Consider the following 7560-nt stretch of genomic DNA (forward strand, 5'->3'; position numbering starts at 1 on the left):
CACAATTACATTCTGCACCCAAATAAGATTTCCTGATTTCACAGTGACTTTTCTGCAAAATATAGAACAGTGTTGTGGTTAAATATTAGTGGCTCTTGACTGTACACCTACTATGTGGAAGTCTGAGATCAGGTGGATCATGATCTGAGATCAGTCCTAACAAAAATATTTGTGAGAATCTTTTCTAACTCTCAGCTAGGTGCAGTAGCATGTGTCTGACATCTCAAATTATGTGAGTGCCTGAAATGGGCGGGGTATTCAGAATTCCAGCCTAATCTGACATGGAAGTCTTTATGACTTCATTTCCACAGAGGGAAGATGGATATGGGGACGTAGGCCTGTGATCCCAGTGAGATGGGAGGCCTAAGCAGGTGGACCATGGTCACATTGTGCTTCTGGGAATGAAGCAAGGCCCTATGCTAAAAATAATTGTAAGAAACAGGGCAGAGGCATAGCTCAGAAGCTAAGTGCTAGAATAACAAACATCCTGACCAGGGCTTCTGGAAGTCGAATCATAGGACATTGTGGTATAGTAGCCAAGAATAGAGGGTTCAGGATTTTCAGAGTTTGGTCTAAATTCTGTAGTGTGAGAAAATTATGAGATCTTTCTATTATGGAATCCTGCTCAAGCTAGTCTTGAACTCAAAATCCATCTGCTTCAGACTGAACAGATGTGTGAACTACTATGCTCAATTGTTTCTAAATTCTTTTTACTTATATTTAAGTAGTTGTATATTAAATAAAGAAGCCAATGAATACAATGCATCTTAGTCAATGTCACCCTTTTCAATATTTTTACCCATCCCTCCTTTTCCTACTCCTTCCCTCACTCTTCTTAAATTTTGTTTGTATTCTTCATTGCATTCTCCCATTCTTCTCTTCATTGGTCTAGTTTTCATTTGTCTGCTCTTATCTCCTTAATCCCACCACACCCCTTTTTACTTCCTGGTGTCTATCTTGTTGGAGTTTGACTTTGCTTAAGGAATTCCAGGAGTTGAATTCACCCTTGAATCTCATTCTTAAAGAGATAAAATTCAATGTCACAATTGAATTATGAATTACTACTGTACTTTCATTTAATAGGTAATCTTAAAAATTATGTCCCTTTTAAACATGGTTACAGGTGGACCCATTACAACAATGAGATATACAAGACATTATGTCAAAAAACGAACTTTACAACTTTGATGGGGTGTGGGGTGGAGGAGGGTGGGTGCATAGGTAGGGGGGTGGAGAGGGGAAGGGATGGTATGGGGAAACAAAGGAGGAGGCAACAATGCTTGATAAGAAATGTACTCACTATCTTGCCCATGTAATTGTAACCCCTTGGTATGGTATTTCCATAATAATAAAAAAAGAAAAGAAATGTACTCATTACTTATGTAACAGTAACCCCTCTGTACATCACCTTTACAGTAAAATAAAATAAAGAAAAATGATGTCCCTTGTTTAACTGCTAAAAGTTTTTATAATCACAAACATAGCTATAATGAACAGTTAAGTTTATTGCTTTAATAATAAACTACTACAATTATTTTGCTTTAATATAGTATTTGTCTCTTTTGTTAATGATCTTAAGCAAAGCCTGGGTGAAAATCAAACATTATTTTTATTTATTTATTTTTTTTGGGGGGGGAGGGTCTGGTCGTGGGGCCTGAACTCTGGGTCTGGGTGCTGTCCCTTAGCTCTTCAGCTCAAGGCTAGCGCTCTACCACTTCTGGCTTTTTTCTTTTTGCTTAGGTGGTTGCTGAGGAATCAAACCAAGGACCTCATGCATACAAGGCAAGCATTCTACCACTGAGCCACCCTCTCAGCCCTGAACATTATTTTTATTAAGTAATGTTCTTTCTTTTATTAAATGTTTCTATATGTGTTTTATCTGCTTTCTTTCTCTTCAGTCTGAAAATTTTTATAACAACCAGTCTTGAAGGATTTCTTGATACTGTATTTTTAAAAAATGAAGTAAAATACATTTTCTTGGTGTTTATAACCAGATGAAGGCAATAGTGTGATTTGTACCAAGACATTTGGAAAGTCTTTCAATTGGATTAGAAACAAATAGGAAAAATAGTAACAATTTACACCTAGAGAATTCCCAGCCAGTGACTGAGAACACTGACTTCAAAAGAAAAGGTCTATCAGTTATTTCTGTCATGAAAGTTGCCCTAATCTCCTGCTAAGAGTCAGATGAACCTAATGAAAAACAGAGGATCTGATCTGAATGTGCTGGGTGGCATGATAAAAAGTAACCAAACTTTACAAACCAGAAACCACACTACATCCTCCTACTCTCATTCTGCATTGATCAGGCTGTAATTACTGAAGCATTCACCAAGTGGATGATTCCACCTGAATTCATATAGGTGCCCTGTGAGCTGCCACCAATTTCACACACTAAAAGTGACAAAGAAAAACAAACCTGAGTATAGAGGAAGTTGACAGAGGAGAAGCTGGAGGCTACACAAGCTCCCGCATAAAAAGCAGTTTTCGTATTCCAGTGAACAGTCGTAGGCTAGAGAATCACACCAAATGGGCCATCACAGTACAGAGAGTTTGACCAGAGAGGAAAAATCCAGGCAGATTGGTCAAGGAGACAGATCTGAGCATTTGCTGGTAGCCATGGTGATGGTGGTGGCAGCAGTGGCTGCAGCCACCAGATCAACAGAGAGAGTACCAGACAAAGGCCTCAGATGAGATGTATGAGCAGATTCTACTCACAACCAGCAAGAACTGACAAGAAGCAGAAATCTTCCTCCTGATCACAGACCAGGGACAGCCCAGGAACCAAGAGTCTGGCATGAGTAGACTCAAGACATCCTCACTCCTTCTCACAGAGCAGCAGTGGGAAGGTAGCCCCTCCCCCACCACCAGAGAAGATCTCCATCTTTGATACAGACAAAGGCCCCACCGAGCAGCTATCTCCTACTCAGGCCTTGGAAGAAAACAATAGGAGCCATTCACCAGATCACAGGAATCTGACCTGACCTGCCAGCTGTAGCTAGTGGAAGTCCCCCTTCCAAGACAGGAAAAACTCTGCCACCAGAGGAGTGACTTTCTTCACTGGGCAAACAGAGCTAGAGACTGCCCCTCCCCACTGCAGCTTTGATAGCACAAGGGGTAAAAGACAAACAATTGAAACTCAGTAAATAAATCCTGAGAATGGCTCCAGGCTGGGCTCTGTGAGTGTCTCAGGAGCTAGCCCCTCAGGGAAAAGCTCCTGATTGCTGATGGACCTCAACCTTACCTAGAACCTAGCCTCATCACAACAACTCCAAGCTACAGGAAATAACCATCTCCTTCTTTTGTGATACTCAGAGAAGATCTCCCTCCCACTGAACTATCCTGGAAGGAGGATCACAAAGTCCTGGGTAAGGCAGAGAATTTTTCTGCCTGCTCAAACAAACTGACTTAAGAAACCAACCAAGCCACAGGAAAACCAACCACCACAAGCAGAACAGAGACTCTACCAAGAGACTGGTTATGGACACAGGGGAGATACAAGATTTCCCCCCACCCCCCAAAAAAAATCAAAGAACTATTTTTTATTCTACCTAATATTTTTTAATTAAAAAATGTGGTTTTTTTTTCTTTCATAATTTTTACTTTAGTGGTGTGTGTGTGTGTGTGTGTGTGTGTGTGTGTGTGTGTGTGTGTGTGTGTATGTGGTGTTTTAAAATCTCTTTTAACCTTTTAGTCCTTTTTTATTTTTTCTTTTTTGTGTGACTTAATTGCTGGTCTGCTCATCTCCAGATATGTACCTGTCAGTCATTGATTATTAGACCTTATCCTTCATTGTGTACATACTTCAGTCAGAAAGTTATTGCTCTTTTCAAAATCTTTTAGGCTTACCTGCTTTAATAGTAGTATTATTTCTTTATACCTATATAATTTTTAAGTATTCCATTTTTTTTTTATTTTTTCATTTTTCATTTTTATTTCTCTCTTTTTCTCATCCTATCCTTTTCTTCTCTCAATATCATTTCATTATACTTACATAATTTCTCAGTGCTTGTCTTTTTGATTTAAATTTGTGTTTCTCATTTTTTCTTGTTTATCTCTCTTCTTTCATTCTGTCCTATCCATTTTCTCTCTGAGATTAAGACTTGGTTAAATTCTCTCCTTCCTTTTAGCTTTCCACATCCCTCTAATCCTGTTTTTCCCCACAATTCTCCCTAAAGCTATTAATTTCTGGTTTGCTGAATCCCTCTTTGATGTTTTTAGCCCATAGTTGTTTGATGTTGAATAGATTGTATCTGTTGAACTAGATTGTATTTGCAGCCATTTTGGCTGTGCAACTACAAGACGCTGGTTGATGCTTGCCTTAAAATAGTGCGCTAGCACAAAATTGGTGTTACTTTCATACCAAATAGGCAGAACAAGGTGGAGAAACACAAGAAAAATGGCAAGTCGGGGTATATCAACTCCCATTCATGATAATCAGGTGACAGAACAGTTAATGATTAATCCAGAAGATTACACACTGTAAACATGGGGAATGAAAAGATGGAAAACCTGCAAAGGATTCAGTGTGAGTGTGAAAGGGAGTGAGACTAGGCTATCTAAAGAGTAATACAGGAACTTCATGAGCATGATGAGGCTAACCAATAATTAATACAGGAAACTCATGAGCATGAGGAAGTTAATCAAAGATTAATACCAGAATTGCATGAGCAGGCTGAGAACAGTAAAAGAGAAATACAGGAATTGCATGAAGGTGAGGAAGCTAATCAAAGAGTAATACAGGAATTGCTTGAGCAAGATGAGAATAGACAAAGATCAATGGAGGCATTCATGGAATCCATAAATGGAGAACTGAAGGAATCCAGGGAGACCACAAAGGGAATGCTGAATGGAGCACTTCAGAAGGAAAGGGAGTCTAATGTAACCATAACCAATCAACTAAGTGATCAGAGAATGAATGCTGAACACCCAATTAAGGAAATAAAGAATTCCATACAAGATCTAAAACAAAGCTCCAACAAAGAATTTGAAGCCATCAAAACTGACCAATTATAAAGAAAGGAAATAAAAAACAAAGTAGAAAGTCTTGACAGTAGGTTAGACCATGCAGAAGTTTGAATCTCTCGGATTAAAGACAGCCTAGATATTATAGAGAAAGAACATACAACTATCCAATACAAATCAAAGAAATATGATCGATTTATTGAACATTTGGAAGACACCATCAGAATGCCTAACCTGAGGATAAGGGGTGTAGAGGAGCACCTAGAGACAGAAGTTAACAATCTAGGAAATTTATTTACCAGGATCCTAGCAGAGAACTTCCAAAACATGCAAAAAGGTAGGCCTATTCATATACAACAAGCTTTTAGAACACCAAATAGACCATACCAGAACAAGACATCCCACGGACTCATTATAATCCACACAGGATCAATTCAGACCAAGGAAAGTATACTTAAAGCCGTCAAGGAGAAAAGATCAATCACCTATAAAGGGAAACCAATTAGACTCACCTCAGATTTCTCAGCAAAGACAATTAAAGCAAGAAGAGCCTGGAATTATGTATGCCATGCCCTAAAGACAACTTTCAACCAAGAATACTATACCCAGCTAAACTCTCCTTCATAACCAAAGGTCAAATGAAACCTTACATAGCAAAGACAAACTGAAACAATATATCTCCACCAACCAGTCCTTCAAAAGATATTTAAAGATGTCCCACACATAGAAAACCATCAAGAACACAATAAAGGCCAAGAAACTGCACCCAAACTGAGAATCCAAGAACCATAGGAAGAACCCAGTTTCACAACCCCCAAGCAGGTGGATAACATGGCACGAACTATCAAAACAGATTGGATTGGATTGGAAGGATCAACATTGTGAAAATTGCAATACTTCCAAAGGCTATCTACAAATTCAATGCGATACCTATCAATATTTCAACCTCATTCTTCATATGGAACAATAAAAGACCCCGAATAGAAAAATGATCCTTAACAGAAAGAACAGTGCTGGAGGAATATCAATACCAAATATCAAACTCTACTACAAAGCCTCAGTAATCAAAACAGCTTGGTACTGGCACAAGAACAGACCTCAGGACCAATGAAATAGAATTGAAAACACAGAAATGAACCCACAGATTTACAGCCACCTAATCTTTGATAAGGGAGCTAAAAGAAATAGACTGGAAGAAAAACAGCTTCTTCAGGAAATGGTGCTGGCAAAATTGGTTAATCACCTGTAGAAAACTAAAGCTAGATCCTTATATATCACCCTGCAACAGAATCAACTCCAAATGGATCAAAGACCAGGGAGTCAAAGCAGACACCCTGAAAACATTTCAGGACAGAATAGGAGAAACCCTTGGTGTCCTTGGCACATGCTGAAATTTTCTTAATAGAGACCCAGAAACAACAAATCAAAGAAAGGTTTGACAAATGGGATTGCATGAAATTGCAGAGCTTCTGCACAGAAAAGGACATAACTAGCAAGCTCAATAGAAAGTCCACAGATTGGGAGAAGATTTTCACTAGCCATAAAACGGATAAGAGTCGCATATCTAAAATATACTTGGAACTCAAAAAATTAAACCCCCACACATAGAAAACCAACAAGAACACAATCCTTAAAGAAAAAAAACTGCCCTATAAATAAGTGGGCTAAATACTTTAAAGAGAAACTTCTCTTTAGAGGAAATTAGAATGGCCAATAGACACATGAAGACATGCTCAACCTCGCTAGCCATAAAAGAAATGCAAATCAAAACAATATTGAGATTCCACCTCACCCCAGTTAGAATGGCTATAATCAAGAACTCTAATAACAATAGAAGCTGGAGGGGATGTGGGCAGAAGGGAACCCTACTGCATTTTTGGTGGGAGTTTAAACATGTTCACACACTTTGGAAAGTAGTATGGAGGTTCCACAAAATACTCCACATAGGGCTCCTTTATGACCCAGAAATCCACTTTTGGGAATTTACCCTAATGATCACAAACAAGATCATACTAAAGCTACCAGCACAACTATGTTTATTGCAGAATTATTTACCATAGCTAAGATATGGAACCAACCCAGATGCACCTCAGTAGGAATAGATTAAGAAAATGTGATATATATGTATGTATATACATATGTATGTATGTATACACACACACACACACACACACACACACACACACACACACACACAGTGGAATTCTATGCCTCCATCAGAAAGAATGACATTGCCCTATTTGTTAGGAAATAGAAAGACTTGGAAAAAATTAAATGAAGTAAGCCAGGCCCAAAGAACCATAGGTCCCATGGTTTCCCTTATTTGCAATAAATAGTATATCTCTGGGACAAGTGGAAAAGTCAAAAGTTATGTAAATAGGACCAGATAAGATGAAGTTAAATTAAATGAACCCCAAGATAGGGACACAAGTGGTTTTTTTTCTTTTTTTTTTCTATTTTTGTAACGTATTGTATTGTTGCTTTGTATGTTTCTCCCCTACAGTATAACCCATGTTTTCATTCTATTTGATGTCGGCATAATTTGCAGAGGGGAACAGAAGAAACAAAATGTTGACCCATTGTAACAATGAGATG

This window comes from Dipodomys merriami, unplaced genomic scaffold (assembly GCF_024711535.1).
Source record: "Dipodomys merriami isolate MVZ:Mamm:240054 unplaced genomic scaffold, mDipMer1.0.p SCAF_9, whole genome shotgun sequence".
In the NCBI taxonomy this organism is placed as follows: domain Eukaryota; kingdom Metazoa; phylum Chordata; class Mammalia; order Rodentia; family Heteromyidae; genus Dipodomys; species Dipodomys merriami.